The sequence below is a fragment of the Nyctereutes procyonoides genome, unplaced genomic scaffold, assembly GCF_905146905.1.
Source record: "Nyctereutes procyonoides isolate TBG_1078 unplaced genomic scaffold, NYPRO_anot_genome, whole genome shotgun sequence".
NCBI lineage: Eukaryota > Metazoa > Chordata > Mammalia > Carnivora > Canidae > Nyctereutes > Nyctereutes procyonoides.
The window spans coordinates 28,596,674-28,624,434 of record NW_026575020.1 but is presented as its reverse complement, the minus strand read 5'-3'; the positions used below and the strand labels follow the sequence as shown (position 1 = coordinate 28,624,434).

Genomic DNA, 27,761 nt, shown 5'->3' with positions numbered 1-27,761 from the left:
GGACCTGCTGCTGGCAGGCAGTAACAAAAACAAAAAAGACCAGATTGATCCATCATTGAGAGACAGACTAAGCTCAGGCACAGTTTGCTGAAAAAGTAGAATTCTTCCAACAGCCACACCATTTCCTCACTTCTATTAGTTATAGCCAACAACCACATCTCATTTTATAAGATTTAAGTCACTGATCAAATAAATATCTGGGTACATATAAAAATAGTTTGCACTTTTCAATTAGCTTTGGGCCAAAGATTAAGAAGATACCACTTTTTCACAGAGAACTATTCCCACCAATCAAGTCTAGTAACTCTAATATCAAAGGCAAAAAGGCCAAGTGTTGTAAATAGACACTCCATAGCTAGGTTATGAATCTGAAGAAATAGGCAGAAAGTTTTTGGGCTTTGAAATCGAAAAGACAATTTAAGTAACACAATATAAATCATATCCAGATATCCATATTTTCTTTTAGAATCCACCTTTTTTGCCTTTGTGTTTTGCCTGTCACTAGAAGACTGGAATCATGTATGAGAAGGTTTGTACTATACCTCCTGTGATGGTTAATTTTGTGTGTCAACTTGGCCAGGCCACAGTAGCCAGATATTTTGTCAAATACTTGTTTAGATCTTGCTATGAAGGCATATTTTAGATGAGGTTAAAATTTAAATTAGTTGACAATGAATAAAGCAAATTACCCCCTACCCCCAACGTAGATGGGTTCATCCAAGCAACTGAAGGTTTTAAGTGAAAAGACATACACAACTCCCCAGGAAGAATTTTGACAGCAGACTGTCTTTGGACTCTAGCTGCAACTCAACTCTTCCCTGTATCTCTACAGGCAAGCTACCCTGTAAATTTTGGACTTGCCAACCTTCACAATCATGTGAATCAATTCCTTGAAATCTAACCCACCCACTCAAGGAGAGAGAGAAATAGAGACTGTTACTTTTTTCTTTTAAATACATACGTACATTCTATTCTGTTTCTCTGGAAAACCCTAATATACCCCATATCTTCAGTTTAGTCATAATAATATAGCAGCCTTTTTTATTATAGGCTTAGCTATCAATAAACTCTACTGGAATAAATACTCTTCACCCCTCATAGTACTTAAACTCTACTCTCTGGATACCCTCCAGGTAAATCAATACCGTCAAGGGTTTTCAAATGTAAAAAGGTTGTTTCCCACCTACAAAAACAAGAAAGAAAAAAGGAAAAAAAAAAAAAAAAGAAAGACACCCAGAACAAGGACTACTGGCATGCAAAACATAATTAAGAACTCATCCTACCTACTCTGTTCTCATCACTCTCTCCACTAAGTTTTTGATACTCACTACCATTACAATTTATAAGCATCATCTCATTACTGCTGGTATTTCCTCTCTTTCCATTTTTTTTCTCGTTGTTTTTTCATTCTTGGCCTGTCTACCTCACCATCTCTTGGCTCTCCCTTTAATTAATCAGGATGAGGATGCATGCATACTGATTTATGCATGCATCCTCACAATCCCATGGCACACCCATCAAACATGTTAGATATAACCTTCATCCCAGCAGGGTTTACTTGTTGATGGGTGCTCAAATACTACTTCATCATTGATTAAAAAATGAGGGGCACCTGAGTGGTTTAGTGGTTGAGCATCTGCCTTTGGCTCAGGGCTTGATCCTGGGGTCCTGGGATCCAGTCCAATCCTAATACTCCCTGCAGGGAACCTGCTTCTCCCTCTGCCCATGTCTCTGCCTCTCTCTGTACATCTCTCATGAATAAATAAAATCTTAAAAAAAAAAGTTTCCTCCTCTTCTTTGACTTAAGGCATGAAGCTATTTTGAACACCTGAAGGTTCCAAAGAAACTGAATTTCTCCCTTTAGATTTTATTGTATATCACTTTCTAGTGCTTTTTATCTCATATGAGATAAAATGAGTATTCTCTGTGATATGACTGTGTATGCCTATCAACAGTGAAAAGGAATGTGAAAAAAGACAAACATTTCTTGTTTTAATATGATTTTAGAGATTGTGGGTCATTTTTTTCTTTACTTCGGTGCCAAAACATACTTAAATGAAAACAAAAGAAAAAAAATCTACTTTTATTATTATTTTACAGGCATACAGCCTGACCAAATGGTTCTCAAATATAAACTATTCCTCCTAAAAATGTTGTTTCCTGTAAGTTGTGTTTTACTTTATCAAATCCATTATTTCCAGACTCTCTGGGATACCATGATGCCAAATAAATATCTTATAAAAATGAAGAATACTAAATTATACTACTTGCTCTCTAATTTTCAACTTGGATTCTATTATACTATTGACATCAAAAGAAAATGAATTCAACAAATTGATGCCACTGACCTCTACAAGTCTAAATCAATTTAGACAATGAGTCTTTAGCTTGAAAAACATCTATAGAAAACAGAATAAATGCCACATGTCTATTTTGTTTAACTGGATTTATTAAAATAGTTGAAGAAGGAAGTAACTAGGAGTGTATATTAGAACCACTTGAAGAACTTCCTGAAGATAATCATAATAAAGAGCCTTATCCTCAGAGATTCTGAAGTCATCAAATTTTTTAAAAGTCTCTAAGTGATTGTAACGCACATCCTCAATAGAGAACCATATCCTCAACAGCATAAACTATAACCAGTCCTAAAAGGTTACAAGCAAAATTATAAAGATTTCCTCATGAAATCATCAGTGTCAGAAAATGGTATCTGGGCTTCACAGGCAAAAATCAAATTACAAGGCCAAGGTACTCAGATTTCAATGATAATTCCAACTGCCACTCAAAATCAAAAAAATATTTACAAGACTCCTCAGATATACTTTGAAGAAATATATTAACAGGAAAAAAAGGCCAATCTAACATTTTGAAATAAAGTATTTTTCATTACAGTTGAGCTTTTATTGAAGATTTTTTTAAAAGATTTTATTCATTTGAGGGGATCCCTGGGTGGCGCAGCGGTTTAGCGCCTGCCTTTGGCCCAGGGCGCAATCCTGGAGACCCGGGATCGAATCCCACGTCGGGCTCCTGGTGCATGGAGCCTGCTTCTCCCTCTGCCTGTGTCTCTGCCTCTCTCTCTCTCTGTGCATGACTATCATAAATAAATTTTTTTAAAAAATTTAAAAAAAATAGTAAAAAGAATGAACATTAAAAAAAAAAGATTTTATTCATTTGAGAGAGAATGTGTGTGCACATGGGGGAGGGATAGATGAGAGGGAGAGAGAATCCCAAGCTGACTCAGTGCTAAGCACGGGGCCAGTGGGACATGGGGTCGATCTCACAACCCTGAGATCATGATGTGAGCTGAAACCAAGAGTCAAAACCAGGAGTTGGAGGCTTAACTGGCTGAGCCACTCAGGCCCCTATTAAAGATTCTCAAAAAATACTTCAAGAAGGAGTATTCAGTGGGGAGTCTGCTTCTCCCTGTGCCCTTCCCCTGCTCATGTACTTTCTTTTTTTTTCTTTTTTTTTTTTTAAGATTCTATTTATTCAGGACAGAGAGAGAGAGGCAGAGACACAGGCAGAGGGAGAAAGCAGGCTCCATGGAGGGAGCCCGACGTGGGACTCAATCCCAGGTCTCCAGGATCATGCCCCAGGCCGAAGGCAGCGCCAAACCGCTGGGCCACCAGGGCTGCCCGTGTTCATGCACTCTTTCATGCACTCTCAAACAAATAAAATCTTAAAAAATATATGTATTTCAGGAAGAAAAAACAGCTGGCTTGTTCACTGTATAACTAGTCTTCCTGGTATGATCTAATAGACATATTTGTTTGCACATACGTTAACTTTGTTACCTTTTATTTTGATTTTGTCTTTCCCCCTATTTATCTAAACCAAGGGTAACCAAACTTTTAGTAAAGAGCCAGAAAATAAGTATTTTAAGTTTCGTCAACCTCACCATTTCTGTAGCAGAAAACGACAATAAACAATATGTAAAACCATTTGCAGTGACATAAATAGAGCTAGAGATGCCATTTTTCTGACTTATTTCGCTTAGCATAATAACTCTCTAGCAAAGCAAAATTAAGTCAAAGACAAAAACCATGATTTCACTCACATGCGGAATTTAAGAAGCAAAACAAACGAGCAAAGGGAAAAAAAAGAGAGAGAGACAGGCAAACCGAGAAGGAAGGGGACTCTTAACTATAGAGAACTGATGGTGACCAGAAGGAAAGTGGCTGGGGGGGGGGGGGTTAAATAGGTGATGGAGATAAAAGAGCACGCACTTGTGATGAGCACAGGATGATGTATATAAGTGCTGAATTACTATCTTGTACACCTGAAACTAATATTACGCTGTACGTTAACGAACTGGAGTTTATATAAAAACTTGGGGATCCCTGGGTGGCGCAGTGGTTTGGCGCCTGCCTTTGGCCCAGGGCGCGATCCTGGAGACCCGGGATCGAATACCACGTCGGGCTCCCGGTGCATGGAGCCTGCTTCTCCCTCTGCCTGTGTCTCTGCCTCTGCCTCTCTGCCCCTCTCTCTCTCTCTCTCTCTCTCTCTATCATAAATAAATAAAGAAAAAATATTAAAAAAAAAAAAAACTTTAAAAAGGGGATCCCTGGGTGGCGCAGCAGTTTAGCGCCTGCCTTTGGCCCAGGGCGCGATCCTGGAGACCCAGGATCAAATCCCACGTCGGGCTCCCGGTGCATGGAGCCTGCTTCTCCCTCTGCCTGTGTCTCGGCCTCTCTCTCTCTCTATGTGACTATCATAAATAAATAAAAATTAAAAAAAAAACTTTAAAAAGATGAGAGGCACCTGGGTGGCTCAGTCACCTAAGCATCTGACATTTTTTGTTTATTTTATTTATTTATTCATGAGAGACACAGAGAGAGAGGCAGAGACACAGGCAGAGGGAGAAGCAGGCTCCATGCAGGGAGCCCAATGTGGGACTTGATCCCGGGACCCCAGGATCACACTCTGAGCCGAAGGCAGATGCTCAACTGATGAGCCACGGAGGTGTGTCCCAGCATCTGACTCTTGATTTCAGCTCAGGTCATGATCTCAGGGTTGTTGAGATCTAGCCCCACACATCAGGCCCCAAGCTCAGCATGGAGCCTGCTTGGCATTCTCTTTCCCTCTCCCACTGCCTCAAGCCCCTGCTTGTGCTCCCTCTTTCTCTCTCCCCAAAAAAATAAAAACAATGTAAATGAACAAGTGTGTTTCTATTCCAATAAAACTTTACAGACACTGAGCTTTGAATTTCATGTTTTGTCTTTTTATTATTATTTTTTACAAATTGGTAATTTATAAAATTAAATTTTTTACAAAATAAAACTTTAGGGATGCCTGGGTGGTTCAGTGGTTGAGTGTCTGCCTTTGGCTCAGGGCATGATCCCGGAGTACCAGGGTTGAGTCCCACATCACATTGCCTGGGTCTCTGGCCCCCCTCCCCGGTGTCTCCCATGAATAAATAAATAAAATCTTTAATTTTTTTTTAAAAAATAAAGCTTTACAAAATATTTTTCTTTTGCTTTATTCAACCACTAAAAATCATGCTCGGCTCACAGGCTGTACACAAACAAGTAGCAGGTAGTATCTGGCTTGCTAGCTATAAGTCTGCAAACCCCCTTAACCAAACAAATGAAGGTAACTGATACAGGCTAGTTTACTAATAGTATCTATTTCACACAATTGTCAGGCAGATTAAATGAGTTGGTTACATATAAAGTACTTACAATAGTGCCAAGCATACAGTAAATGCATCTTTACCTTAATTTCTATCACACTGCAATGTTCTGTCTAAATCTGATTGTTAGAAAAAGGGAAAATCCTTCATTGTTGAGGTAGAAAAGTATTCAATAATGATTCACTAGTGGGACGCCTGGGTGGCTCAGGGATTGAGTGTCTGCCTTCGGCTCAGGGCTCAGAGCATGATCCGGGGGTCCCAGGGTCTAGTCCTGCATCTGGGTCCCTGCCGGGAGCCTGCTTCTCCTCTACCTGTGTCTCTGCCTCTCTCTGTTTCTCATGAATAAATAAATAAAACCTAAAACAAAAATCACAGTAATTAATACACAATTGATATTTAGTAAATGTTTCTAAATGACTTCTACATGCATCATTTTAAAACTGAGATAAAAATCTACTATGTTCTCAGAACTAAAGATGCACTATTACGTTACTCTCATGTTTCTTTTTTAAAATTCCAAACATTTCCAATTCTGAAATGTAGGCAAAAATCAAAGTCCAGCTCCCTGGGGCTGGTTTCTTTTTTAAAAGATTTTACTTATTTATTGAGAGAGACAGAAAGAGAGGCAGAGACACAGGCACAGGGAGAAGCAGGCTCTCCGCAGGGAGCCTGATGTGGGACTGAATCTCAGGACCCTGGGATCACGAACTGGGCCAAAGGCAGATGCTCAATCACTGAGCCACCCAGGTGCCCCTGGTTTTGATACAATTTCTTTTTTAAAGGTTCAACACTGATTATACTAAAACTTTAAAAACTGAAGACCTTTTTACATTCTAACATGCATATTACTTTTCCGGTTTCTGCTTATAAATGTTACATTTTTAGGTGACAAACATAGCTACAAGAGTCCTATAAGCTTGATTTTTTAAGTTAAAACTAAGTCGCACGCAAAAATCCACTGCTGTAACAAGAAAAAAGTTTCCTAATACTTTCCAATCATACAAATAACAGAAGATACTCTGTCCAATGAACCTTTTTCAGCATAAGGTTTGATGAATACTAATGTAGACACCCCAAATTAATTGCTACAATGCAGAAATCACAACAATTCTTAAGGAAGCAATGTTCTAAAATGGGTATTTCATGGTGATTATTTTGGAGATAATACATAGGAAATATCAAAGCAAGGGAGAGATAAAAGTAGAAGATGACAGAGGTCTCGACTGGGATAGAGCAATGTGAAGGATTTGGAAAAAAAGAGCTTTTATTGTCAGACTTCATATAAGCAAAAGTGGAACTTTTGGGGGGGACAAATCCACTACTTGCTCTTGACGATGACCTTCTCTAGTCATAAAGGCAGATCCCCTGTTTACATCTAAAAACAAATGCCCAGGTATTATGATAAAACAACTGGGAAACCTACAGTGTCTCTCAAATGAACTGATTTCTAGCTTACTCCATAGGAGTGTTTGCCTCCACTGAAACAAACAACTGAGAACTATATTTTCGATGTCAATTCGTTTACCAAAGAACTACCAGGTACCCAGTATTCAATCCCAACAATACAGATGTGTGTCCTATGTAGCTCAGCACGTAGGAAAGCTACCTGTGACATAAAAAGCAATGTGGGGGGATCCCTGGGTGGCGCAGCGGTTTGGCGCCTGCCTTTGGCCCAGGGTGCGATCCTGGAGACCCAGGATCGAATCCCACATCGGGCTCCCGGTGCATGGAGCCTGCTTCTCCCTCTGCCTATGTCTCTGCCTCTCTCTCTTTCTCTCTCTGTGACTATCATAAATAAATTTAAAAAAAAAAAAAAAAAAAAGCAATGTGGGGCAGCCCAGGGAGCCCGCCACCTTCAGCCTAGAGCATGATCCTGGAGACCCACGTCGGACTCCCTGCATGGAGACTGCTTCTCCCTCTGCCTGTGTCTCTGCCTCTCTATCTCATGAATAAATAAAATATTTTTTAAAAAATTTAAAAATAAATAAAAATAAAAATCAATGTGAAGAAATTGTCCCTATCCATAAGAAACTTCTATGCGTTAAATGTAATTGCAAGATGTGAGGTATACATGTCCTTTCATTCGTTCATTCATTACGCTCTATGCTAGGAGGTTTTAAGATTAAAGATGAATAAAATGCAATCCATCTCAAAATAAATGTACAATCTAGTTAAAAGTAAGGTGGGAAAGAGGGGACAGGAAAGAAGGTGATAACGAGAACATAACATGAGCTGAAGACTAAGTCAACTTTATAAACTAAAAAGACTAAAAAAAAAACGGAAGTGATTAGAAAAATTTTGAGGCAGGTTTTGGAAGAAGGAAAAATAATATGTTGAATAAAACAGGACAAAATATCCAAATGCAAAATTATTTTAAGCAGATGGAAAATATAGTATTGCTAAAAAGTCAAGGCTACAGATGGCAAACTGAGAAATACAAAAGGCAGTCATTAGAAAATAGGTTTTGACTCTGAATTCAAAAGATTCAGTAGTGGAGAGACCTGGGTGGCTCAGTGATTGAATGTCTGCTTTTAGCTCAGGTTACGATCCCGGGGTCCTGGGATCGAATTCCCCATCAGGCTCCCTGCAGGAAGCCTGTTTCTTCCTCTGCCTATGTTTCTGCCTCTCACAGTGTCTCTTATGAATAAGCAAATAAAATCTTAAAAAAAAAAAAAAAAGATTCTGTAGTGAAGGGTAATAAGACCTAGAACTGTAGTTCTAGTACAGCTGAAGAAAAAAATCTTATTTTTTAAGAAGCAGAGCCATATATTAGTATGTTTTTTGAAGGCAGAGACCATATCTATTACAGACATAAATAAAAAACCAATACTTCTTTACATTTAATCTATGCTAAAAACTGTTAGGAGTCCTGATCCATACATAGGAATGGTGTTCTGCTGAGGCAAGTTCTAGCCGCATACTGGCCCCTTTTTTCTTTTAAGTCTATTTCTTTAAAAAAAAAAAAAGATTTTATTTATTCATGAGAGAGAGAGGCAGAAACATAGGGGGAGAAGCAGGTCCTCAAGGAGAACCTGATGTGTGACTGGATCCCAGGGCCCCGAGTTCACGCCCTGAGCCAAAGGCAGATGCTCAACCACTGAGCAACCCAGGCATCCCTTTTAAGTCTATTTCTTTATGATTTTACCATTTGGAAATTTTTGCACTCTGGAAAAATACTGCTCTGTGTACGTTCCAACAAGACAGTTGTGTAGCAAATTTAATTTTTTTTTCTAAGAGGAATCTTAAGCTACAAGCACTGGCATAAATTCTATCTAGGTAAAACTAGGTTTTCACAAAAATATTTAAATCCTACATATAAATGGTCTGTATTTCATGTACAGAACATCTGCACTTTAGGTACCTGCAGAAGAGTTCAATCTCAATATATATCAAAAACTGGGTTGAAAAAAAAAAAAAGCTGGGTTGAGAGAAACTATATCCACTGATAAGACAACAAAGGACAATCTACATACTTTTTCACACTGCCTCTCCCATGATGTGGTCGACCTTTCCGTATTAAGTGTTAATTAAATACCAGGCATCCATCTACCTTAGAGATATTGATGAGATTAAAGAAAACAGCACATAATCCCCATTAAGAAGACCCTTATGAAAAATTCTGATACTGGTTAGTTATCTTTCTGAATTAACTACTTTACTTTTATTGTGGGAACACTGTGAAAATAACAGGTTTTTTCATTGTGTTAGCTCATAGAAAGCTAAGAGTTAAAATTGTGCTCTGCCTGTAACAAGAACATTGTGATAGACCTTTTTGGCCTAGATTCTGATTACATGTTATCCTTACCCTTTGTTCTTGTTTTCTCTCTTTTCACTTTTAATCTATGGTATTTTGTAGTGTGTGCATCTTTATAAACTGCCTTAAGTAAAGGGTTACAAATCAAATACAAAGACTAATAAAGGGAGGTCAAGGGGCACCTGGGTGGCTCAGTGGCTGAGTGTCTGCCTTTGGTTCAGGTTGTGATCCAGGGGCCCTGGGATGGAGTCCCGCATCAGGCAGGAGTCACTGCCTCTCCCTCTCCTCCCAGTTTGTGCTCTCTCTCGCTATCTTTGTGTCTCTCTCAGATAAATAGATAAAATCTTTAAAATAAGAAAACAGTGCGGAAAGGTAGGACAGTTGAGATTAAGCCAGTTTTCAATGCCTCTGCTTAAAACCTTTCTAGAACAAGGGTATGTAAAACAGCTAAAAAAAAAAAAAAGTAACTATCTTGCATCACACAGAACTTCATTAACTACAAACTATCTTAATATCTTTTTGATCTTCAACTATACTATGCAGCAGTCCTCAGCTACTTACACAAAAATTTAGAGATCACAAACACATGTCTACAGAGAACAATGCAAGTAATATAAATTAGCAAAGTCGGCAAGGTTGTAATCTTTCCATATAAGACTCATTTTGTTTGCATATTAATCGTATTACAATATTCTTCACTTTCAGAGAAATACACTGTTCTACTTTTGTTGGCTATTGCAGTGGTCCAACTATACTTTTGTCCACTTTCTAGAGAAACATCAACAAAGAAGTGTTTCTTCACTATAACAAATAGTGCAAGGGCAATAATAAACAGTAATGAAGTGGTAGGAACTTGTTTGACTGGTGAGCTTATGCCCATCTACAGAAGGGCAGCTGCAACTCAGCTTGGGCTAACTGCTGCCATGGGCAAATATGGACCTACAGTTGCAAGAGTTCCTAATTTTTCAGGATAATCCAAAAAATAGAGACTTTACGCAAAATAGCTCATTTTTAAATGGTGATTCAAAAGAATTGTTTTAATGATGCAAAGAGAAATGCATTTATAGATTTAGTTTCACCTAAAGGCTGCCTAACTGTAAACTAGCTCAGTACTGAATTAATATGGGTTTCTGAACAGTTGAAAAGACTAAATATAAAGAAAAACAGGAATTAAGAATTTACAGTCTAAAAACAAAACAAAGTCAAAACCAAAACAACCCCAAAATCAATGCCAACAAAACAATCCGTTCTATTATTCAAAGTATAAAAATTACTAATAACAAATATTTAATTAACCTTAGGATAAATTCTGGAATGCAAAAACAAATAAAAGACAATTTTACGTTGTCTACACACAACTTCATGTTTACTGAAGTACTGTGTCTGTTATGAAAACTTAGAAACAACCTAAATGTCTATTTTTGTGGTATAAAAAAATCACAGTATAATCATATGTAATAAACTATACAACAAAATACACTAGATCAACATATATTAGTAATACACATTTTGTTAGGTTAAAAAACACAACTTTTTACACTGTAATATTCATATAAGTTTTAAGTTGTTTGTTTGTTTTAAAGATTCCATTAATCTATTTGAGAGAGAAAGAGCAAGCACACAAATGAGATGGAGGGGCAGAGGGTGAGGGACAAGCAGATTCCCCACTAAACTTGGAGCCTGACTCGGGGGCTCAGTCCCAGGACCCCAAGATCATGACCCCAGCTGAAGTCAGATGAGCCACTCAGACATCCTCAAAACATTATTTTTTGGTCTTGTTTTTAAAAAATATTTTATTTACTTATTTGAGAGAGAGCATGGGGGTGGGGGAAGGGTAGAGACCAAGAGAAAGGGATGGGGAGAGGGATGAAACAGGTTCCCCGCTAAGCAGGGAGCCTGATGAGGAGCTGGATCCCAGAATCAGGACCTGGGCCAAAGGCAGATGCAGGCAGATGCTTAACAGACAGAGCTACTCAGCCTTCGCCCTTTTAAGCATTATTATACATAGTTTATGGATACATATATGTACAGTTTACAGTTATATAAAAACAGAACAAAAGGATATATACAAACTTTAAGAGGAACTGCCACTGGAAAGAGTGAGGGAGGGGAAAGGGATTAGAAAGAGGTATAAAAGGACATCAACTATAGTAATGCTTTATTTCTTCAACTAAATCAAGTACAACAAAATGTTAACATGTCAATTTTGAGAGTTTATGTGGATTTTTTTTATATTAGTGCAAGTACTTTCCCTGCATGTTTGATATATTCCATAATTAAAATAAATTAATTAAATTATAAATATGTAAATTAAAAACAAAAAACACTTCTGGGTATAGGTCCCATCATAGGGCCTCTGACAAGTTGATTATGTAAACGATATAAAAGCACTGAAGGACTAAATCCTACACTTTTGAGGTCCTACTGTGTACAATCTTGGAGTCAAATAGTGAAGGTTCAAATATCAACCTGGTCACTTACAAATTATGTGACCTAGGGCAAATTTTCAAATTTCCTAAGCCTACTTGCCCGTTTATAAAAGGAGCTTTACTACCCACCTCAAACAGCTGTGGTGAAAGAATGAGATAATCAGTGTTAAGGGCTTGTCTACCATCTTAATTCCCTCAACAGAGCTCAGGAATAATGAAGACAGAGACAGTAATTTCACTTTGAAATGGCAATATGGCACACTATTGCACTTTTACATACATAAGCAAAGTAAAAGAGACATTGTTCTCCTAGTGTCGAAGGACAAGAAAAATCAGTGAAACGTGTACTGTCCTATTACCATTATCAACTCATCATCTTCATCATCACCATAATAACAATGATCAACATTTACTGAATGTATAGTGAGTGCTAGATACTGTTTTAGACTCTTTAAATGCATTAACTCCTTCAATACATCACATAACGTGATGTAAGCTAAAACAAGAGCAAAAGTAATAGATACCATAGGATTATGAACTGAGAGGAAAAGAAAATTTCTTTCAGGTAAAAAAAAAAATGGGAAAGATGCCTGGAAAGGGAAAATCTGGGATGCAAATTCAGAAGACTGACAGGTCAGGGTATACAAAGAGGAAGGGAATGGTAGAGTGAAAACACCTTAAGGAATAGTAAGTATTTTCATAAAACTGAATTACAGGATACATGGTAAGCAGTAAGAAAAAGGATGAAAAGATGTGCCAGGACACGAAAAGTCCTTGAATGCCTAATTAGGATTCAGCTGGTATCTATTAAATAGCATGTTTTCAGCAACATGCCCTTTGCATTTTCATGTATGGTTCACTAAAGACAGTAAAAAGCTAATTCTTTGCAAAGTGACTTCAGAACTGTGGTTCAGGAAAATTAATCTAGCTGCTTCATGTAACATCCCACATAATTCCTCCTCTTATTCTCTCATGTGGCTAACAACACCCAGTTTCTCAATTTTACTGGGACACCCAAGCTACAAATCTGAGATGTCTTCTAATACTTCTCTCTCTCCATCACACTATTTATTCACAATTCTACCTTCCCTCATCAGTAACCTTCATCATCACGATCTTATTTCAAGCACTAATCATTCTTTCCTGAAAATGCCTCCTAAGTGACCTTCAAATTCCAATCTATGTCCCTCACTACGACCCACATTAACTATCTAAAATACACATTTGATCATAATGCTCATCTTTGCTTGGAAATGTTTGTTGACTTCCAAATCACCTATCATATATATAGAATATAATTTACAAAGTCTATCAATCAGCCTCATATTCATACATACCCTACAAATCCCCTCTTCCAAACTACTTTCCAGTATACATGTAATAGTTTTTCACGCTTTTGCACCTGTGTATGTTGCTGTTCCCTCTACCTAAAATAACCTTCCATGTTCACTCCAGTTATTCATTCAACATATCATCTTTCTCAACCATCTTTAGTGGGGGAGATTTGATAGGCCCTGCAACAGCCTAAGTGACAGATATCATATACAATGTACACCACTATAACCCAGGATCCAGATTTTAAATACTACATGGGGAGTGGGGGGACTACATAAGGATACTGAATTTCCTACCCATTTGATTATTTCACAAGAATCAAGAGAAAATTCAAAAGTTCTAATTTCAATCAAGTTTTACCCCTTTTATAAAGTCACCTGAATGGTTTAAAAAAAAAAAGCCATTCTTAAAATCTGACAAATCCTTACACTTGAAACTAATATAACACTGTAGGTTGGGATCCCTGGGTGGCGCAGCGGTTTGGCGCCTGCCTTTGGCCCAGGGCGCAATCCTGGAGACCTGGGATCGAGTCCCACGTCGGGCTCCCGGTGCATGGAGCCTGCTTCTCCCTCTGCCTGTGTCTCTGCCCCCCCCCCGTGTGTGTGACTATCATAAATAAATAAAAATTAAAAAAAAAAAACACTGTAGGTTAACTATCCTGAAATTAATAAAAATAACAAAATAGCCCCCCAATCTAACAAATCTAGAAATAGGGAAGTAAGCATGGAGCTAAGATTTACCCAAGAAATTAATAAGTTATTAAATATTCTGGCTAATTCTGGCTATCAAGGTTTATTACTGTATTTTCATAAACAATGAAAAAAATGGATATAACAGAATTAACAAATTTTAATGTTATTAATGATTGAATAGTCACTTCAAAATTTTTAAATATTACACCATGGTGCTATTATCTTTAAATCATAAATCTCATCATAAAGATATAACATAAAAAAACACATAGTAAAATTATTATTTAAAAATGCTTTGTCTTTTTGGAATTGACCTAAAAAGAATTTTCTGCCTAACAATATATAACACTTACTTTATGTTAATCATTGCTTTATGTGTTTTACAAGTGTTCATTTACTCCTCACAACTGCTTATAAGAATGTAAATAACCAGCCTTTATATAGTTGCACGAGTGTATACGTACACATACACGTGTAAAATACAGATAACATAAATATATCAGCAGCAGAGTGGAAAGTTGAACCCAGCATCTGGGCTCCACAGATGGTGCTCTTAATCAATGAACTATGCTACTTCCCTGCCCATATTTCAAGTCTCATTTCTAGTCAAGTCCCACTTTCCTCACATGCCAGTAACACTGAGCATCATATAATATAAGTCTTTCCTCTCCCCCATTTTGTGATCTTTAGGATTTTACTTCTGCTGTCCCCAGTCTGGAGCACCTTCTCATACCTCAGCATGATTCCTACACAGAGTGTACTGACTACATCCCAATGACAGAAATCAGTTAATGCCTTATAAGATTAATGAGCAATAAAAAACAAAATTTTTTCTATTATTAATTATACTGGTAGACATATGAAACACAAAACACCAAATGTTTTAGGACTCAAGTCTTCAGTACACCTAATGGTTATCCAGTTAAAATACACACGAACAACAATAACCAAAAAACTTCCCCAACCTTGGTCCTCCTTCAACTCTTAAGTCTATGATGGAGCCTGGAAATTTACATTTTTAACAGATAAAAATCTACATGTGATGAAGATGGCCCATTAACACCCAGCTTTACAGGCCAGATCAACGTCTCTATACTAATTCACCGCCCCAGCAACACTCAAACTTGGAACTTTTCTCACCAAACAAGATATACTCATAAGACTGGGAACAAATCACTTTCTCTGCCTGGAAACCCAAACAACGTAACAAGATTTCTTCAAAAATGTTCAACAGCTTTGTGAAGACTTCCTTGAAAACTCCAGGCCCTCATCACAGCAAGTACTTTTGATTATAGCACTATTATGCTACCTTTGCATATTAAGTATGTGTTTAGGTACTTTATGATCTTCAAGGGCAGGGACAATCACGTTTGTATCCTCAGTACTTGGGATTCAATATAGCTAAATAAATGTTTGCTGGACAAAAAAAATTGATGAAAATTACTTTTTTTAAAGAATTATTTATTTTTAGAGAGCAAGAGTGAGGTTGCACGTGTGTGCATGAGAGGGAGAGGGAGAATCCCAAGCAGACCCCCATGGAGCTAGGAGTCACAGATAGGACTGCATCCCTTGACCCAAGCTAAAATCAAGAGTTAGATGCTTAACCGACTGAGCCACCCAGACATCCCTAAAAAAATCTGATGAAAATTTAGAAGAGAAAGATATGTAATGGTGTGAATATTTTTTAAAAAAATTTTTTATTTTTAATTTTTTTTTAAAAGCAGGCTTCACAACCAGTGCAGAGCCCAATGCAGGGCTTGAACTCACAACCCTGAGATCAAGAGTTGGACGGTCAACTGACTCAGCTACCCAGGTGGCCCAGGATTTTTTTTTTTTTAAGAGAAACCCAATGCAAATCTCTATACAAGTGTTACAATGGAAGGGGAAAAAAAAAAACTGTAGCAATTGTAATTCTCAAAAATAATCCTATTCTCAAATTATAATTCTCCTTAGTGTAAAATAAATATCTTTCAGAACATGGATCTACCAGTTCTGTTTTTAAAATAAGAGTCTAATTAGTCAGAATGTTTTGTTTTCTGCTGTACTATTTAAAACTTATTATCTGGGGATCCCTGGGTGGCACAGCGGTTTGGTGCCTGCCTTTGGCCCAGGGCGCGATCCTGGAGACCCGGGATCGAATCCCACATCGGGCTCCCGGAGCATGGAGCCTGCTTCTCTCTCTGCCTGTGTCTCTGCCTCTCTCTCTCTCTGTGACTATCATAAATAAATAAAAATTAAAAAAAAAGAAAAAATAAAACTTATTATCTGGTATATTCAAATACTAGCAAAGAATCAATGACTAAGATACTCTATTTGCTTTGCTTCTCAGATCACACCAGTCTCCCTCTAAACAAGCCCTAAAATGGGAAAGTGGGGAGCTCTTCTCTGAAATCTCAACTTTACTCTCAGAATAATTTCTGGAGGGATATATAATTCACTTAAAAATGTTTTTTCCAAAGCTTTCTTTGATCTTTAGCTTCCAAGCTATAGTTACAATACTTTTCAGGAAACCAGGCAAAATTTAGGGTTACTTGAATTAATATTTAATATTTAAAATTCTAGGGACGCCTGGGTGGCTCAGCAGTTAAGCATCTGCCTTTGGCTCAGGGCATGATCCCAGAGTCTCAGGATCAAGTCCCACATCAGGCTTCCTGCATGGAGACTGCTTCTCCCTCTGCCTACATCTCTGCCTCTCTCTCTCTGTCTCATGAATAGATAATCTAAAAAAAATAAAATTCTAAGCAAAAATTTTCTGATAGTCAAAAATATAAACTGTTTTACTAAATGGGGAGAGGAGATGAATCTGTTTTACAAAAGAATTTCAATGAACATACGTAAACACTGCCCCCCCCAACATGGAACTTGACTACCTTCCAAAGAATAAAGTAGGAGAAAGAAAAAAAACAATAATTTAGGGTAGAGAAAACTGGCACATAGTACATTAACTAAATGTGAAGAATTAACACCACCCGCGATGTTTTGTGCATATCATGTAGCCCTAGACATAATACGATGAGAAGTGCACTTCACCTTTTTCCTCCAAAAACCCTGGTCTGATGAAAAATACCACACAAACTCAGTTTGGGAGAGGTTTTACTGGAAACCTGACGAGTACTATACTTACTTGTCAAGTAAGTCTCAAACTAATGAAAAACCAGGAACCACTGAGATACTGTCACAGACCAGGAGAGACTAAAGAGACATAACCAAATGCAATGTGGTGCCCTAGGTTGGATCCAGAACAGAAGGAGGACATTAATGGAAAAACCAGGTTAAGTCTGGAGTTTTGCTAATAGTAAATACTAAGATTGACAAATGTACCCCAAGATGTAAGATGATAACAATGGAGAAAACTGGGTTCAGGGTATATGAACTCTCTATCTTTACAGCTTGTCTGTAAATCTAAAATTATTCCAAAATAAAGACTTTATTAATATTTAAAAGTACAAACAAAAATGTTCTGTTAAAGATGTAAACCATACTTCTCAGTTTAAGTAAAATGCTTTGCAACTTACTTTTACGTCAAAAAAATAAATTATTCCATTTGGCATGGATTTATACGGATCACTCTGCCTATTACAGAACTCTGAGGGGCGCTTGGGTGGCTCAGTCAGTTAAAGGTCAGACCCTTGATTTTGGTCATGATCTCAAGGTAGTGAAATCAAACCCACATTGGGTTCCAAACACAGTGTAGAGTCAGTTTCAGATTCTCTCTCTCCCTCTTCCTCTGCGCACGCGCACACACGCTCTCTAAATAAATACATAAATAAAATTTAAAAAAAAAGACTTTGAAGCCATTACTGGTTTCAGATACACATAATGGATACCAAAGAGAAAAAAAATCCCTAATCCTAACTCTTAAGAAATACACTTTTAAGAGGTGCCTGTTGGGCTCAGTTGGTTAAGTGCCTGACTCTTGGTTTCTGTTCAGGTCAGGATCTCCGGATTTGTGAGATAGGGCATCACTGGAATCACACTCTGGAATCACACTCTGGAATCCTTAGTCAGCTTAGGATTCTCTCTTCTTCTCCCTAGCCCTCCACCCCTCTCCCCAATCACAAGTGCCCCCCCCCAAACAAAATAAATTTTTTAGAAAAGAAATATACTTAAAATTATAAAAACTGACATAATTAAAGGGTACCTGGATGGCTCAGATGGTTAAGCCTTTGACTTCGGCTCAGGTCATGATCTCAGAGTCCTGGGATCAACCCTGGGCTTCGGGCTCCGCACTTACTTTGTGGGAAGTCTGCTTTTCCCTCTGCCCCTCCCCCTATTCATGTGCACCCTCTCTCTGTCTCAAATAAAATCTTTTTTTTAAAAAAAAGCAACTACTATGTTAACATTAATGACTACTTATTTGAACTATTTAAATTCTTTCTTTAAAAAATGTAACAATAAAAAAATCATTTATTGAAGGATTTAGAAGCCATTCAACAGTAGCCACTATTCTGTGAGTTAGACACTGTCAACATTATCCATTTATATAGATAAGGAAACTGAAGGTTTTTATTTTTTTTTAAACTGAAGCTTCTGCTCAAAACAAATAGCTGACAAATTGTGGAGTTAACTACTAGAATATTCATATATGGTTTTAGTCAACAGCTTAATTTATTTTCTGTGATAATGCTGAATGCATAAATTTCCCCAACCTTAAAAATTAAAATTTACCAAAAAACCCCCAAATAATCAATAAAACTGACTCATCTTCACCTTCCCTTCTTTTGCAATCAGCATATTTTTTCTTAAAGTTATTTTTTCATTTAAATAATCTCTACACCCAATGTGAGGCTCAAACTCATGACCCTGAGATCAAGAGTCACACGCTCTTCTGACTGAGCCAGCCAGGCATCCTGTAGTCAGTATATTTTTGATAAAATAAAAACAAACACGGAAAGATGAGTAAAATGTGCCTTATCCATACAGAGCACTTATATTACAAAACATAGCTTTCTATCTTTGCCATAGACTAAAAGCTGGACTAATCACTATGCAAAATCTTAATAAACACAAAATTTAAAAATTAAAGTCCTGGGCAGCCCCGGTGGCGCAGCGGTTTTAGCGCCGCCTGCAGCCCAGGACATGATCCTCGAGACCAGGGATCGAGTCTCACGTCAGGCTCCATGCGGAGCTTCTCCCTCTGCCTGTGTCTCTGCCTCTCTCTGTGTCTCTATGAATAAATAAAATAAAAAATCCTTAAAAAAAAAATTAAAGTCCTTGAAAATTTCCCAGATTCTTAATTTCACTGTTATCAAAAGAGTCTCTCAAAAAATGTTAACAGCCTTAGTTAACTGTCAATAGTTCTGGTCAACACATAGGAGCTCAAAGAACAGATTATCAAAATGCAAAAAAACAAACAATTATAAAATGCACACATAAAATGCATCCAGGTGGGTTAATCCACTTCTTACAGATAGCAATTTTGTGGCCCTGATACAAGTATTCAGGAGTGTGACCCTGTTCCCTAGAACACAAAATCCCTATAAAGGAAGTATAAACACTTCTCCCTCCTTCACCTCAATTCCTGAAAGATCACTGGAAGTCAGCTATTACAAAGAACTATATAGCATAGCACATTTTCTTTCACATAACCCTGCATTCAATCTATTGCAACAAGTATTTACTTACTTATTAATACTATTTGTGTATATTTACTTAAATATGACTTAAATATTTAATATTAATTTATTAACACATTAATACTACCTGCATGTATACAACAAGTATTTATTTACTCATTACTACTACTGTAAAGCAGAATTAGGCACTTTCTCGGAGTCCCTACTCAAATGCCTAAGCCGTTATACAAGCAAAATAGTTAACAATACAAGACTGTATGTTAAATGCCAATTTAAATGATGCAGGCAATAAATGCCATGGATTTTCACCATTTTAGAAAAGAAAAATTCACAAACTCAAGAATAGTCATCAAAAGGGTCCATTTTGTTGAAAGACTAAAGAATCATACAAGGCAATACCCAAGTGGTTCAATGCCTTACTTACTTCATTCTAGCTGCTAACCCAACATGTGACCTTAGGGAAAGACATTCTCTAAATTTTAGCTCTCTCACCCGGAAAAATACCAATCTGCCTCAAAAGTAGCAGAACAAATGAAAATGAGTACCATGTTCAATACACTTACAAGTTCCAGGGACCTGTATATGACAATGTTAAATGACAATGACTTTATTCCAGAAGTATCCTTAATAAATGCACAGAACAATCCTACCTAGGGATGTTTCAACCAAAAGCCATCATCTTTTAAGAAAAAACAATAAATCAAAATAATAAGCACTTATGATGCCTGTATCCACTGAGTATAAAGCATTCCACAAATATCAATTAAATCTAACTGCCATTGCAAGGTTAAAAAATACACACATAGCTTACATACATAAACCAAGGTTCTATTTAAGTACCTGAAAGTGTCATGCCAAACTAGCAACAAAGCTAAAACAAAAAGCTTTAGCTGCAATTCATTATTAGTCTCCTACTATAGCATCTTTTTTCATGAAGTACGGATTTCTCAAATCACTTGGCCTTCAGCAACTAATTCACTCGGCAGCTAAACATCTTCAGAACAGGTTTTCCTTTATCTTTTTTTTTTTCCTTTATCTTTTCAGAACTCACTGCATACCATCAGTTTTATTTTAAGTAGAGCAACATTTTAAGTAAAAAAAAATTACAGTCCTATTGTAGAAGACTTAAGAAAACTGGCAAAGAATTTCCACTTTACATTTAACTATTTCTCTCCAACATCCATGAAAACAAGTTACCTGTCAGTAAAATATTTTCAAAACAGACACTTAAAAGCAAATTAAAAAAAAATCTCTTTTAGGACCACAGCAGACATGGCCAGCTCAATTTAAAACCAACTGAACCTTAAGTCCCTTTGGCAAAAGAGTACATGACTCACTACTGTAGAACTCAATGGAAAAAAATGAAAATTCATTCTGATTGCCCTAAGATTTTGCTTTGAGTTTGTATTTTAAAGATACCTCCACACTAACGTTGTCAACTTAACATAGTTTCTATGGCTTGTTTATTAAGATGACAAGTTATGAATAAGATGAACCACATGTAAACAAAAAGGTCCTATTTTTTCTTGAGCACCTAAAATATGAGCCGCCAGGGGTACGTGCAATTTATGTTGGTATAAATTTTATTTAATACATAGAAGGGAAATATTTACATTGGAAAATAAAATAGAGACAATGAAACATGGATGTTCTAGCTAGAAAAGTTATGATACTGATTTTTTCCCTTCCAGAAACATCTCCAAATTTCTAATATAGTAAAGTTATTTTAACTGGAAAAATAGATACCAAATAATTCTACTACAAAATGAAATCTATCCTAATCTCATTAAAAGTTTTAAAAATACAGGATTATGAAGAATTTTTTATAAACTGATCTCTAAATTAAGCAAAAGATAACTGTCACGTGTATCAGAAACATCCACAGATATATATTTGGAACTAAAGCTCTCAAGTCAAATTATTTTAAGCTCCTGATGAATGAATAATCCACCAAAAAAATCACCACTCTTAGTGCACTTTTATACCTTACAATACTAGGATGGGAATACATCACATAATATACTGAATTACCATTCCTAACCTTATTCATTCTTTACCATATGAACCCTTCTACCTTCTAACATTAAATACAGCAAAAGTGTGAAAACATAGCATATGTTGATAAATAGTCTTAAGTCTCATCAAAATCACATTTACCGCATGAATCTGACATTCTTTTGAAGATGTCTATTCACATGAATACTTGATGCAAGACACTAAAGTGACCTACCCTCTCTTACTATAGTACCTTACAAAAGGTCCCTTTCAAGGGACAACACAAGAAGAAAGCCTTTATAAATAGCGTTTAACACAAATTATCTTTTTATACTCCTCTTTGATGTTATTTTAAAAAAATCAAATTCAATGTTTCAATGCAAACTAAAGAAAAAGAAAACATCTATAATATTTTTAGGTTTTTGCCATATTTTCTATTTCTTCCAAATATTTCTGGCATTCATTAACTTACACTTACTTGACTAAAACAATAAAAAAAATTAACACTGGTTGTATATATGTGTGTGTGTATATGTACATATATAAATACAGAAAGACAATAAGTGTCTGCTCTAGAGCAGGGACACTGCTTTTTACCCCCAATCATTCAATACCCACCTTGCAAAAATGGTGGAAACTAAAAACATCAGCTTTTAAGATTTACTACAGAGAAATGCCTTTGTTGTAGCACCAATTAGTATCAAATAACGTACAAAACATAAGCAAAAGAAAAATGCTACAAAAGGGCAATCTAGCATTTCACAGCTCCTGCTCTCTTACTCCACCCAGTCTCCTCAGCTCAATGGCTGTTCACAGCATCCACAAATATTAGCCCATTTTTAAAAGGGGAGGAGGTGGGTACCAAAATAGGGTTATCTCTATCAAAATCTATATATACAGAAGTATTTCGAGAAAAATTGGGCTCCTTTCTCTATTTATTAAAAAATAACAGCTTCAAATTTGTTTTAAGAGATCCTCCCCTTCTGAACAATCCAAACAATGATCATTTATAATAGAACATGAAAGCATAAATCACCCTAAATACAGATTACACTTCTGCTTTAATAAAAACTGCAATTTGCAATTGCCAGTTATTTTGTAAAGCTGTGTCTTGAAAGATACCCATGAGATATTAAAAGCTGCCCTTAGACCCAAATCAGAATTCTTTTAAATAAAAGCTTTTTATATATTCAACATTATATCATTGCCGACATACCCAGGCAGGAAATTTTCCTGATTAAGAGACTGAACCCTGCAGCAATCAAGCCCTGCTGCAGAGGGAAAAAAAAAAAAAGAAAGAAAGAAAAAAAAAAACAGAAACAACAACAAAAAAAAATTTTTAACCAAATACTACTGTGGCAAAAGAAGAGGTATGACATTACTGGTATGAAAGGCCCAAGCTGTCTCCTCCGCCCTAGACTCCAAATGAAATTCACACAAAACAATCACCTCCCAACATAAATAGAATTATCAAAAATGGCATAAATTTTTTGTTTAGCCTTTAAAACGTTACGAATCTCGAGGATTATATGTTAGAGGTCGGGATAACAGTAATATCTTTATTCTCTCCCGATTGCCTCTTAAGGAAAGGGGGAGGGGGGGACCTTGGCATGACATCGCCCATTGAGAATGAAACCACAAATCTGGTTCTTCTATTCAAAAGCACAAATTCTTAACCAAAGGATTGATGTAATTTGAACTCAAACCCCAACCCCAGAAGAAAATTTCCTGCCTTCCTCCCTGGGAGTTTCTTGCTAAGTCACTGAAGAAAGGCAGAAAAACAAATAAAGCCAAGGGACCTTGCTCTCTCTTATCTAAAATATTGAAAACCTACTCCTCTACTCTTACGTTGAGAGAGAGAGAGTTAAAATTTCCCCACCACCTCAAAGACATTTTCTATTTTCTCACCTGGGAAACTAAAGAAGGCACTGCGTTTCCTAAAGGAGTGGGGAGATTAGATGAAGGGGAATGGCTGAGGGCCTCGAAGCTGTGTTACAACGTCAAAAGGCAACTCCCGTCTCAGGAGCCAGTGGTAGAGAAGAAAAACCTGCCTGATTCGGTGGGTGGATGCTGCGGATGGCTCAGGGGGTCGGGCCGCTCCTCTCTGGCGGGTGCAGAGGCTGGACCACCGCGCCGAGGGAGCAGGGAAGGGCTGGGCCGTCCGCCTCAGGTCAACCCCATCCTAAGGACAGGTGGGGGACGGAACGCCCGAAGGCCTTCGGGCGCCGAGGCCGCGCGGGGCCGAGCCCGGTCCCCGAGCCGCCAACCACGGGTGGGGTGGGGACTGCGGAGCTCGCCTGCCGCGGCCAGGAGAGGAGGGCCAAACCCTTTCCCCAAGATCAGAGAGCGACCTGCTCTCTCCACGCCCTTCCTACCCAAGAATACTTTTCTTGCTAAGTCACTGGAGGAGGAGGGCGATCTCTTCCCGGGGAGGGCCGCGGGTGGAGTCGCGGCGGCTCCGGCACCCCCCGAACGCGGGCCGGGGAGGAGGGGAGCGAGGGCAGCGCCCTCCCTGGCCTGTCCCCCCTCCTCCCGTGTCTCTCACTCAACGGCCGTCGCGGCCGCCATTTTGAGAGCGAGAAGAGAAGAAGAAGGAGGAGGCGGCGGCAGGGGGAGGGGAGAATGAGAGGGAGGGGACCCGCGCAGCAACCTCGTCAGGCCGCCCGGCCCGGCCCGCAGCCGCCAGAGCGCAGAGGAGGAGAAGAGCGGGGAGGGCGCAGACCCTCGCTGCTTACCGGAGCGCTGCACCGCCGCCTCCGCAGGGCCTCTTCCGTCCTTCACTCCCATCCACCGGCGGGGGAGGGGGAGAGGGAGAGGGAAGGGAGGAAGGAGGGAGGGAGGGAAGGAGAGGGAGGGGGAGGATGGCGCGCTGGGCCCGGTCCCGGGGAGGGGGAGGGGAGGGGAGCGGGCGGGCTCCTCAGCCGTTCCGGGGCTCGAGCCCAAGCCTGGCGCTCGCGGTTTCTCTCCCTCGCGCCCGAGCGCTCCTCCTCCTCTTTCTCGCTCCTTGGGCCCCGGGATCGCTGCTCGTTCGCTCGCTCACTCGCTATCTCAGCCGCCGGACTCCGCCGCCGCCCCGCCGCTCCAGCTCCGTCTGTCACAGGAGCTGCCCCAACGCCCTGACGTCACCGCGCCGCCGCCGCCGCCGCCGCCGCCGCCCCTGACCCGCCGGGATGAGAGAGGGGAGGGGGGCCGGGAGTGGAGAGGGCTGAGGCGCATGCGCCGGCCTGGGCCCGGCCCTGAGCCGCGCTCCCTTCCGCCTAGCGGGCTGGCGGGCGATGCGGCTTGGCGGTACCGAGTGGCGGGCGAACGAGTTTGCGCAGGAGGTGCTCCTTCTCGCGTTCTGCTTGCCTCTGTAACCTTGGGTTCCCTTTTCCTAGACCCTCGTCTGATTGTTCAGGCACCTCGTGAACGCCGGCTGTTCACCTCCCCTCCCTGCGCTTGCCTAGAAACCTCGCTCTCCGGGCTTCACCCGGCCAACAGCGGGGACCCGTTGGTACCCGTTTAGTCCCGGCCCGGATGGGCTTCAGAAGTAAGTGGAGCCCAGGCTAAGCTGTGGCCTCTCCTACCTCTGGCCTTCAGGTTTACTTCCCAGCCAGGTTGGGTTGGAGAGATTGGCTATTGAGGTTTAAAAGGCTGATGGAATGCCTAATTATCTCATTTTTTATTATAGATTTTTTAATTGGGAGGATTCACTTTTAGATGTGGTTCAGCTATTCTTTTCCTTAGTCACACACGTTTGAGATACTTTCCAAGTTTGGAAACTGACACCCAAAGAAAGACCTGGAACTTTATCCTCACAGGGTGCTCACTCCTGCGTGCGCGTGCGTGCGTGCTTGCTTGCTAAATTATGAGTTTATATACTGATGATAAGATTTGCAGTCTATGTATTTGACTTCACAAGGAGATATTTGATTTAAAATAGGCCAGATTTATATTGCTCTGTACGGTAACTAAAATTTTAAATAGGCCAGATTTGGAGTTCTGAATCTTTCAAAATGGAATATTCTCTTAATAAGAGGTATCTAGTGTGATTATATAATTATTAATTTATATTGTCCAAGGAGGGACCCCTGGGTGGCTCAGCGGTTGAGCCCCTGCCTTCCGCCCAGGGCGTGATCCTGGAGACCCGGGATCCAGTCCCACGTCGGGCTCCCTGCATGGAGCCTGCTTCTCCCTCTGCCTGTGTCTCTGCCTCTCTCTCTCTCTCTCTCTCTCTCTCTCTCTCTCTGTCTGTCTCTCATGAATAAATAAATAAAAATCATATGTATATAACATATATGTGTGTATGTGTATATATATATAACATATATGTAAATATATATATATTTATTCCAAAGAAACTCTTTTCCTAACACAGGTTTAGGCTTACGTTCACTGATTTTATTAGTTCCCCTTATGGAAGTAAATGCATACACTGTCTTTGAGAAGCTGCTGGGTTAGTGAAAGAGGTAACTTGGATATGAGTCCTTGATCAGTCATTTACCAGAAGTGTGACCTTGGCTAAATTACTCTCTGGGGGACTCCTGAGTGGCTCATGGGACACGGGTGGCTCAGCAGTTGAGCCTCTGCCTTCGGCCCAGGGTGTGATCCTGGAATACCAGGATCCAGTCCCACATTGGGCTTCTTGAAGGGAGCCTGCTTCTGCTTCTCCCTCTGCCTGTATCTCTGCGCCTCTCTCTCTCTCTCTCCTCTCTCTATTAATAAATAAATAAAATCTTTTAAATAAGTAAATAAATAAAATAACTCTCTGGCCTGGGTGTCTACATAAAACAGACCTGATAAATAGCTAACTTGTAATTAGGCTTCTGGGAGAAATGGTGTGATGCTGCATGTGTGAAATATAGTGCCTTAGTGAGGAATTGTAGGTAACTCATGTAACCATTTATGTTGCTTGATAACAAAGCAAGTTTCCTTTTCTAAAGAAGGGTTGTCTCTATCCTAGAAGTGTTCAGGAAGAGCATGAGTGAGGGTTGGTTGTCTGGAGGGTTTGGGGTTTTCTTCATGAAGGGAGGGAAGGAAATCAAAGGGTCTCTGGGTCTTTTTCAGCTTTGGAATTCTCAAGATAGACAAGGACAAGAGGACGCACAGAGAGGTTTGGTCTGTGCTATGTCTGGTAACAGTAAACATGAAATAACCTCTCGTTCTAAGAATCCACCTTTCACTCATTTTTACCTTTTAAAATATTTATTATTTTGTGATATTACACTACTTACTTAATTAGCTGAGTAAATCAGTTATCTTTATTTTTGTTTATTTTTTTAAAGATTTTATTAATGAGAGACACAGAAAGAGACAAAGATATAGGTAGAGGGAGAAGTAGGCTCCTCACAGGGAGCCGGATGCGAGACTCAATCCCTGGACCCTGAGATTACAACCTGAGCCAAAGGCAGACGCTCAACCACTGAGCCACCCAGGCATGCCAAATCAGTTATTTTTAAAATGAACATTCCAAAAACCAACAAAATTGCTCAGAAAGAAATCAGAATCACACTGATAAACACTGATTTAATATAAATTGGTAGTACTGACTGCTGTAAAACTCAAGGTTTATATAGACTCATGTATTTAGAATCTTTAAAATCTGTTTTTAGGGGCACCTGAGTGGTTCAGTCAGTTAAGTGTTTGCCTTCTGCTCAGGGCATGATCTTAGAGTCCTGGGATCAAGCCCCAGGTTGGGCTCCCTGCTCAGCAGGGAGTCTGCTTGTCCCTCTCCTTCTGCCCCTCCCCTCCACTAATGTTCTCTCTCTCTCTCAAGTAAATAAATAAAATCATTTTTAAAAATCTATTTTTATGTAATTACACACTATGTTAGATCAGATTTTATTTCTGTAGCACTCCTTTAAAATACAAACTCCCTTGAGAGGAATGTATAAAAACTTTCCTTGGATTATAATTTTTCCAAACAGAAATAAAACTGTGTTATGTGTTTAACTTGATGTAGAGTGATGTGTTATGGTTCTGTGCACTTTCTTTTCAGTTGCTAAAACGATAGATCCATCTTAATAAACACTTGTCTTTTGAGAATGGAGAATCAGGACATCGATACCATCCATCATAATTCATAAGGACTTACATAGATACTACTACATCTATCCAGGAAACATTTAATAATAAATATTTTGGATGATGTTTCTTGAGAAAAGATTAAGTATGAACATCCATTTTACTTACCACAATTTAACAATCTCCCCATTCATTTGAATTGCAGATCTTTATTTTTCCAGCAGACATTTTCAAAATGGAAACATTTGTTTCAATTGCTGCAGTGAAATTAATGTTAAACAATTCTGCAAATAAGCTGACTGGAAGAAACACTCCAAAAATTCTATTGGGGAGAGGACAAAATGT

At 38.9% G+C, this 27,761-nt stretch overlaps 1 protein-coding gene across 2 annotated transcripts in view; it reads right to left on the bottom strand.

The window, feature by feature from the left end:
• Positions 1–24,511, bottom strand: part of PAFAH1B1 (platelet activating factor acetylhydrolase 1b regulatory subunit 1) — an 83,845-nt gene extending 59,334 nt beyond the window's left edge. Inside the window, exon 1 of one of the 2 annotated variants that reach the window (XM_055321877.1) lies at positions 24,149–24,511. The gene's annotated coding sequence lies outside the window, so the exon portion shown is untranslated. Of the gene's footprint in view, positions 1–23,321; positions 23,441–24,148 lie in introns of those variants that run through there. The other variant, XM_055321885.1, reaches the window with a different exon arrangement.
• Between the last annotated feature and the right edge of the window lie 3,250 nt (positions 24,512–27,761).